Below are 6,628 nucleotides of genomic sequence, written 5' to 3' on the forward strand. Positions count from 1 at the left end.
AGCGGGTGCTGAGGCAGCAGCCTGAGGGACCGGCTGCCCCAAAGCGCATCCCCAGACGTGGGGCAGGAGGGTGCCAACAGGCATGGCCAGCCCCCCCGCCCCGGCTCACCCAGCTCTGGGTGTTGCGGGGCCAGCGGAGGAGGAGGGGGGTGATGTGCAGTGGTTGAATCGTGATGAATTGATAAATTGGGCTTTTTGTTTTGAGCTAATACCGGTAAATCCTAAAAATACCTCCAACAATCTGGGGGACTCTTTGATAGGTGGTTAAAACCCTCGAGCTTTGTTTCCAGTATTAGTGGCTTAGCGCAGCAAAGCCCTAATGTACGAAGGCAGCTGTATTTCTCATACTGCCCACGGAGACAAGGCAAAATTCGTTTAATCTTTGTGTGCGGCATGAAATCTGTTTTTATTAATGGCTTGGGATTAAGGCTTCTCCAAGGAAAAAGAGAATCACGTCCACAAGGCAGACCTCCGCCTCCCTGCAGCCGTTTGCCCTTCGCTTTCCCAGCCCGGGGAGGGAGGAAGGGAGCATGCTGCTGTCGGTGTGAGGGTCTGGGCATCTTCACCCATCCCAGTGCGACGTGCCCACGGCAGCACCGGCGCGTGTGGTGACGGGAGGGGAAGTGCACTTTGGAGGAAAGCGGGGTGGGGGGGAAGCTATTGTTTTGCTCAACAGTTCCTTGCAGATAGAGCTTCTTATAAGCAGTGGGGAACTGCTGACCTTCCAAAAGGGAGAGGAAAACCACAAGCAAATGGCTCCACAGGCACGGGTTTGTATTGGCACCTGCCCACTGGGAGCAAGAGGGACATGGGAGGCAGCTCCCGGGGATGAAGGAGGGCAGGCAGGGACCAAGGTCTTTGGATCAGGCTCTGCGTATGCACACAGGCAAGAAAACAGCTCCAACACTGAGCTACGGCTTCTGCACAGTGGCATTTCCCTGGCTCATAAGCTGTGAGCCTCTCTCCCTGCGGAGCAGCTCTTGCTCCCGAGGGGATGGGGTGGGTGGTGAGCAAGGGGGAGCCATGGCTTCCAGCTGGGCCCAGGCAGAAAAACCTCATGTAAACACCCTCCTGCACTCGCTGCAGAAATAAAATGAGCTGGGGCCCTGTCCTGCAGCTATTTACATCTTGGATGGGCTCTTTTTCCAAGGCGAAATCAAGGCTGCTCGGTTGCTAATGCATCACTCCAGCCTTGGGATTCCAGGCACCAACAGGGTCATTTGTTACTGTTAATTACCCACGCGGCGGTGTGAGTGTGCAGGCCAGATCGCACCTTCAGAGAGGTCTGTACAACAGCAGCCAAACAGTTCGGCACTACAAAAACTGCCCCTGAGCCCTCGAGAGCCCAGAGAGGGATGCTCTGGCTCCTGCTCCGGGGCTGTACCGCTGGGATTCGTTAGTCACTGCAGCCTGTGACAGTGCCGCCTTTGCACGGTGCCACGCAGGGCCGGAGCTGCGGGAGAGGGCTGGCAGGGTGTATTTCAGTTCCTGAGCTTCCTGCTCAGGCCACAGCATTTGCACATCAACTTCCTCTTGTCTCCCAGATGAACCTGCAATTCCCGTGAGCACCCACGGAGGATGCATCTGCATGAAAAAGATGCCAGGCCTGTGCTAATGGCTTTTGTATCCCTTTGCATGGTTTTCAGGATGGAAGAAGCCATCTCTGCTTCTTAAAGCCTGCTGGCCTGGCGCTCGCACGGTAAGAAGGGTTTCTCAGCAGGGATCAGCTGTAAAATGCAATGATAAATTACACTTTTCTACCTAAATGGGTATTTCTCGGTTTTCTGCTGGGGAGCAGCTGCTGTGCTGGAGCAACGGCAACTGTCGCGAGCCGGCTGGTGGTGGGGGCTTTGCTGCAAAATGTGCAGACTAGTTATCATCTCGACCGTCCCTGTATTTCAACAGAACTGGGGACCCAGGGCCAGGAGCGAGGCGTGACTCCTGGGTCTGCTGGGGAGAAGCCGCTGGGTGACAGAGGAGCCCCCACAGCCACCCTGTGCCACGGGAAGGTGTTGCACAGGTCAGAAGGACCAAAGAATTAAAGCCATAAGGTGGCATTTCCAGAAGTGCTAGAGATGTGGCTGGGTGCTGCAGGGGGGTGAGTTTTGATGCGCTTGGCAAAGTTGCCACCTAACCCAGCGCAGCCTTTGCCAACACAGAGCCCGGTTTCAAATCCATGCAAGGGCTTGGATGTCCTTTCAAAAGTCAGGAGGCAAAAGGCAGAGAAGTAACTTCACTGAAAAGGAAGTTAAGATCTCTTCCATTTGAAAAATAACCAGATTTGGGTGAGGACCAGTGAGCGTTTCCCAGGTGAGGCCAGGCACAGGCACGGAAACCCCTGTGACGGCTCAGTTACTCGGGATGCTCCCAAGCACGCCCCTCGCTGTGGCTCGGTGTTCGACCGGCGCTACACGGCCAGCTCTCCTCCTTCCTGCTCTCGCTGCCCGGAGGAAGCTGTAGGAGCTGAGGTTCTCAGGTATGGAAGAAGCACCATCAACCCCGCACCATTCCCTGTGGCTCCTCTCCTCCCTCCACCACGCCAAGCTGTGCTGGCGCGGGGCCGGGGAGGACGCTGCTTGCTCCAAAGCTGGCACTGAACGTTGGTTGGGAGCAACAGGTTTTGTACTAATTAAAGAGGAATCAATTAGGCTGCAAGATATTCAGCCACCTGGTGCTTCTGACTATTTTTTCCTCCTCCTCTTTTTCCTTAATGTGCTGCTGCTGCCTCCAGGGAAGTCATGAAAGAAGCGAGACACGTTCCAGTTTCTTGCTTTCTTTTAGATTAAAAAATGCTGTTTGTAAGGAAATCTGTGCATGCTGACCAATTAAAGTGCTGGACGTGTCCCTGAGATCTGCAACGAGCATCTCCTGTGCCATCCATCACTCCCTCCAGCCGCCCTCCCGCCTCTCCATCAGTGTGTGTCGCTGGCAGTTGGTTTGTGCTGCATGGAGGAAAAAAAAAAACCACAGTGAATAAAGAAAAAGCGGCAAAGGAGGTGTAATGGGAGGCACAAAGGAGTCCAACACAGGAGGAAGCCCTTTGGAGACCCGGCTGCGCCAGGCTTTCCCCTGCGAGGCGGTCCATTAGACTCTCTCTGTGCTCAATAGCACATAAATCAAGAGGAGCGGAGGGAGGCGGCTGCGCGCCCCGGGCACCCCCGGGGCTTGCCGAGCGCTGACCTTGAAGAAAATGGTGGGGTCAGCAGGGAGCCCGGTGGCAAGTACCGCAAGCCACGCAGGTGAAAATCGGACGCTGGCGTGGCGGCGAGCAGCAGGGGAGCAGCCGTGGAGAGCTCTGCCTGGGGCTGCATGGGATTCCTTTTACCCACGCGGGCTGATGCTTTTCCCACCCACGGCTCTGCCCTGGGGAGGGATTGTGAAATCTCTTTGATTTGTCTGAGTGCACGATAAAGCCCTCTTGCAGATAAATCATCTTTAATATTAAAGATGAAGGAATAGCAAAGGGCAAAAAGGGGAACCTGGGCTTGGATGGTGATATAAAGGTCACAGAAGAGAGTATTAATGTCGTGTCGCCTGACGCGTATTAGGAAGCTCCTTGAATTCTGGCATTAGAGAGGATTCATCAGTTTAACTGATTCACTCTCTGGGAACTGCTGCATCAGGTGCACTAACTCAGAGCAGTGACAGTAACCCCCTTCTCCTTGCTGGTCCCCCTCCAAGAACAAGCTCTGAGAGGTGCTGGGCAGCTCGAGGTCTGTCCGGGGTCCCCATCTGACACCCTGCAGTGGTGCTTGGGCCATTAACAAAGAGATTACAGCTCGGTAAAGGAGAGGCTGACGAGTTGGAGCCACATCAAGGAGAAATGCCGGCACCCGAAGCACGCTTTGTTGCAGTGGGAGCCACCGGTCTTCCCACAGCCCCCCTCCAAGCCGGAGGAGCCCCGGCCATCATGGCACAAGGCTGGAGGCGACCACTGCAGGGTAGGTCTTGCCAAGCAGACACTGTGATGGCTATAAAAACACGATGGATGAGCCCATTAACATCCAAGAGCTAAAGGTGAAGGCTGTGCTCACGTGGCATCCCCTGCCACGCGGGTGGCTGCGCCGCAGTCTGCCTTCTCCTGCCTATTTTCAAGGGTACTTTTTGTAACAGCCGGAATAAAACTCTGCTGCTTCCCACTGCTGCAGCTGCCGTGGGAGTCACCGCGCCGGCTCCTTCACCTGCTGCAGCTGTGTCAGCCCCACCTGCCTTTCCCTGCCGGCTCCACGGCGGCTCAGAGCCAAAGATGAAGGCTGTGGGAGCAGCCCGTCGCATCCCTGGAGCATGCTGACGCCCGAGGGGGATAAGCATTGCATGGACAGAGGTGCCAGGAGATGTGGCAGAGTCCTCCCTTCTCCTCTGCTCGGCACTAGGAGCTCTCACGATGAGTAATCGCTGCTGATGTCTCGGGAGCACAGACATGGCAGCTGCTGGGGCTGCATCAAAGCTCAGGTTCACTTCTTTGCTAAGCAGTGAGGAGCCTTGAGAGAAAAAGCTTGTACAATGCCCTGGAGAGCTCTGCTGCTTCCCCATCCAGGAACCAGCCCCTCAGGAGCAGGAGAGGGCAAAGCAGGTGAAAAAAAATCACTTTCTGGAAACCAGCGCCTTTCTGTGGTGTCCCGACCGAAGCCCCAGGCTCAGGATGGGGCAGAATCTCCGGTGCATTACCTGCACTATGCTTATAGCTACAATAAAAATCTACTGGAAGAAGATAAAAGGGGTTTTTCCCCCTCCAAGGGGAAGCGAAGGTACTGGAGTTATGGAGATTTGCCATGCTGGTTCCCAGCTGTGCATCTGCAGCCAGACAAGAGAAAGAGCAACGTTTGGGAGGATGTGGGAACCGACTGGGCCCAGTTCCTCACTCCACATACGAGAAGCCTGGAGCGCTTGATGGACACTTCTGCAAGAAGGCCAAAACCTAATTGAACCTCTTGCCTCGGCAGTGTGAAAGCAGAGATTGCCCCTGGGGTAGAGGGGAGCAGGCACCGGCAAGGCTAATAACGCACCACTGCTCGCAGGGCTGCCTTCCATTAGAAAATGCAGTCAGCTGATTTAGGAGAGTAACAAAATGTCCCCTTTGCAATCAAGCCATGAGCTTTTATCTCTCTTGTAGGAACAGGCTGCCTTCGAGAGCGAGGAAGTGATATTTTAGAATGTCTAATAAAGCAGTTTAAAATGAAACTCTGCGGAACAATAGCCTTACTGAGAGCTGGCATTTGAACAGAAAGTCGGGTGGGGGAGCTGTGCTACAATTTATTTCCTCTCATTTCATTTCATAAGAGGGAAGCAAAACAAAGCAGACACCTGAGGCATCTCCAGCTGGCGCTGGAGATTTAGCAAATGCTGCCATCGCGCGGGGAAGCTTTTGCTCAGCCCTGGGGAAGAGGTCGGTTTGGGGGAGCCCCCAGGGGAGCGGGGTGGGGGGCAGGATGAGCCCCAGCATCCCGGGATGCTGGCGCCGGGCGAGCAAAGGAGCCCTCTCCATCCTCCGCCAAATTCTGCAGGGATAACGCAGGTACCCACACGTAAGCCGGTTATCAGCTGGCAGCTCCTCACCTCCAGCACAAATTGACTCGGCTTTACGTGGCGGTGATGTTGGGAGGCCACTGGAGCTTCTGCTAGCGTGGAGCCGACACCACGGCTGCGTTAACGCCAGGCCTTCGGCAGCCAGCGGCTCTCCCATTCTCCCAGCCTGTTCCTATGGAAACGGGTTGGGAGTCTGCCCAATTTTCCATAAAAAAAAGAGAACAGAGAATGAACGTGTATCGATTAAGTGGCTATTTGTCGCATTTAGGGTGTTGCAATTCGAGAGGATATATGGCCCCATAACACCAGCTATAGATTATTTCATGGGCAGGGTAGATCACATCGACTCAGTGGAGAGCAGTGCTGTAACCTTCCCGTTCTGCCTTAACAGCAGCCAAGATGAATCACCTTCACCGAGGCTGGGTTAAAGCTTCAGAGTGATCACAAGCAATTAAAAGGGGAGAGGGGAAAAAAAAAAAAAAGAACAGATTGAGGAGTTGATTGTTGTGTGCTCCGCATGCTGCGGAGTCATTCGTGCTTTGGCAGAGTTGGGTGGGAGATGCTGCGTACGTGGACTGGTAGTGCCTGACCCTCGGCATTTGCGGGTCTGCGTGAGCCTCTTCCCAGGCAGAGGAGGGGTTGTGCTCCCAAATCCTCCTAGGAATGAAGATGTGACAATTTCACTGGTGAAGGGGTCCGTTTTTAGAAAATGAGTCTCCCTATTACAGCAAAAAAACCAACCAACCCAACCCACACCAAAACCAAACTGGGAAACACAAGCCCCCAAATCTCAGAATCCAGATATCATCTGAAAAATACCCCAAACCCTGAAAAACCCTCAACCTCAGCTCTAAAAAAACATCACTCAACATGAGCAGCAGCGGAACCTGGCAATTCTGGGGCCTGACTCACTCTTTCTGTGTGCCTGTGGTGACTCCAGGCTCACTGAAATGCCTTCGCAAGCCACAGGGAAGCAGCCGCAGTGGGCGCAGGGTCCCTGCCTGGAGGCACATGCAAGGGCCACCATCTCTTTGGGATGGGCAATGCTGCTAGCAGGGCCCTGAGGAGCTCATCCTCACGTGTTTTGCTTGTTCATGGGCAT

The 6,628-nt window shown here is 54.5% G+C and overlaps 1 long non-coding RNA gene across 1 annotated transcript; it reads left to right on the forward strand.

The window, feature by feature from the left end:
- The first annotated feature begins 684 nt into the window (after positions 1 to 684).
- On the forward strand, positions 685 to 5,170 carry LOC142048235 (uncharacterized). The gene is made up of 3 exons (XR_012657441.1): positions 685 to 770; positions 1,545 to 1,699; positions 1,906 to 5,170. It is a non-coding gene; the product is annotated as an uncharacterized LOC142048235 (long non-coding RNA).
- Positions 5,171 to 6,628: the final 1,458 nt, after the last annotated feature.

The sequence above is a fragment of the Phalacrocorax aristotelis genome, chromosome 25 (genome assembly GCF_949628215.1).
Source record: "Phalacrocorax aristotelis chromosome 25, bGulAri2.1, whole genome shotgun sequence".
Classification (NCBI taxonomy): Eukaryota; Metazoa; Chordata; class Aves; order Suliformes; family Phalacrocoracidae; genus Phalacrocorax; species Phalacrocorax aristotelis.